The following is a 2782-nucleotide window of genomic DNA, read 5'->3' as shown; positions in this document are numbered from 1 at the left end:
ATCTTCTATATTTGAAGCGTTGATAGTCATCACCGGAGCAGAGCTTGATGCGGTTGAATGACTTGAAATTGGCCGATGAGTAGGTGGCATGAAAGTACCTTTGAAGCTTTTATATTCCTCGCAGAGAAGACTTTGATCCACAATCTTTGGGTCCTCAATATTTGAAGCGTTGGTAGTCATCACCGGAGCAGAGCTTGATGCGGTTGAATGACTTGCAGTTTGTTGAGGGGTGAACAGTGCGGCAGTACTCTTAAAGTTGTTGTCTTCTTCATAGAGTGGACTTTGCTCTGTGATTTTTGGAGAAGTGTCTTCAGATAACGACAATGCTCTTTTGGTCATGCTTCGTGTTGTCATTCCAGTATTTGTCGAAGCGCTTGAGGTTTTGGACGCGATGGGTGCGCCAACTTCTTTGGCGGCGACGGCGGCTTGAGCAGCAACTTTTGACGCAACGTTGGAAGTCTTGATCTTGTAGGAAGCCATTGGTTGTTGAAAGTTCGTCGGAAAGAGAGATGAAAGGTAGAGAGGTCCCACTGAACGTGCCAAAAATCTGTGGCCAAAAAATTGTGTTATTTTTAATAAACACAAAATTTGTACAAATTATATTTGATTTGAATTTAAAGCGGGTCCTATTCTCTCAATGGGTCCTTTGATTCTCCTTCCTGGTCGATTTATTTTCCAACTTGATTTTCGATGGCTTCTTTGATCCGAAGAGGTTTGGTCTTCAGTTTGACTTTGCCGGCTTTTGAAGAGTCTTGATCTCCGTGCGGGCGATTTGATCGTCAGCTTTGGATTTGATGTCTTTTTTTAGACGATCCGAGGCTTTGATCTTTGATTTGGCTTTGCCGCTTTTGGAGGACTTTGGTCTCCGTGTTGGCGATTTGATCATCGTCTTTGGATTTGTTGTCTTCTTTGGACGATCCGCGACGTTGACATTTGTTTTGGCTTTGCCGCTTTTGGAGGACTTTGGTCTCCGCGTTGGCGATTTGATCATCGTCTTTGGATTTGTTGTCTTCTTTAGACGATCCACGACTTTGACATTTGCTTTGGCTTTGCCATTTTTGGAGGACTTTGGTCTCCGCGTGGGCGATTCGATCGTCGGCTTTGGATTTGATGTCTTCTTTAGACAATCCGCAACTTTGATCTTTGAGAAGGTGGATTTGGTGCTCCATAACGCTTTTGGCGGCGTGTCCCTTTGAGTTTTGGATCGAAGAGGGCCGAGTTGTTGCTTTGGTGAAGAATGCGATGAACACCTCGAAGCTTTGGGATGAACTTTGGAGACCTTCCCTTGGCTTTGACGAATTCCTCAACGGCTTTGAGAGCTTTGATCCTTGAAGAGGTGGATTTGGTGCTCCATAAGGCTTTTGGCGGCGTGTCCCTTTGAATTTTGGATCGAAGAGGGCCGAGTTTGCGCCTTTTATGAAGAACGCGATGAATATCTTGAAGCTTTGAGAGAAACTTTGGAAACCTTCCATTGGCTTTGATGAATTCCTCGACGGCTTTGAGAGCTTTGATCCTTCATCCGGCTTGGACATACGACGAAGAACGTTAACTTCATCGATTCGTCAACCAATATTGGATCATTTGTCCAAATTAGTGACTTTCGATGAAGAACGCTTCGAAGGACACGAAGAACATGAAGAACAATACAGAATCTATTTAGAGACTTACCCCTTTGCTTGTATCCTCGATGCAGCTTCGGTGTCCCAAATGAATTGACCATGTCTCCTATTTATAGGGGATGTGTGGCCTTGGCTTCCTTTTCGGGTGGTGCCACGTGTATGGAAGGATTTTATAATCTTTCATTTTCCATCTGATGCTGTTTTCTATTCTTGACGGATTTGATTGTGCACCTTCCTTTCTCGCCAAAATCTTTATATCATTGCATTTTTTTGGAATATATTAATTTATATACATCCTTTATTGACAAGATCACTTCCTTTATTGACAAGATTAATTTATTTTGCTGCCAAATTTATTATGACTCTATTTATGCACGTAATATTTGTACGATATCTTCAATTTTAAGCATATTTTTGCATTAATAGTTGATATTTATTGTACAAAAATTAACATATGTGCATAATTAAATACCATATATTTATTTTATTGGAATTTTATTTTCTTTCAAAATACATAATATTTAATTGATTTTAGACATATTTTTAGTGTCTACATATACTAAAAATCAATTTTACATTGAAAACATCACATCAACACCTATTTATATCACATCATACAAGTATTCAAATTCAAAATTTTTACTATTCAAATTCCAACTCAAAATCCAAACCCCCAATCAAACACAATTATACGATTATACTCAAGTGGAGATATTCTTTTTTAAAAATTTAATTAATAATTAAAAAATGAAATAGTAAAAATAATGATGTATTGTAAATAAATATTGGGTATGTATCTGCAGCAATATTTTAAAAATTTGATTACTAAAAATAATATTTTATATTATTTACACAATTTTCTATACTTATATTACTTAAAAAATAAATTTTAGAAAAATTTAAACATTTATTTCAAAAATTCAAAAAAATTAAATATTTAATTTAAAATAATATATTTTATATTTTAAATATTAATTTTTATTGTAAAAAATTGATAATAAAGAAATTAATTTAATTAAAAAAAATAATAAATAAATTTAATGGACGAATAAAACATGAAGATTTGTTCTTTGTTTAAAATATAAATTAAAATTTAATTTAAAGAAAAAAGAAATAGTAAGTACGACCTTTCTAAAATTGATAAGACGTCGCGCACAAAAGAT

This window comes from Andrographis paniculata, unplaced genomic scaffold (assembly GCF_009805555.1).
Source record: "Andrographis paniculata isolate CXL003 unplaced genomic scaffold, ASM980555v1 Contig54END, whole genome shotgun sequence".
Classification (NCBI taxonomy): Eukaryota; Viridiplantae; Streptophyta; class Magnoliopsida; order Lamiales; family Acanthaceae; genus Andrographis; species Andrographis paniculata.
The sequence above is the reverse complement of the archived record's forward strand: the minus strand, read 5'-3'. Positions refer to the sequence as shown.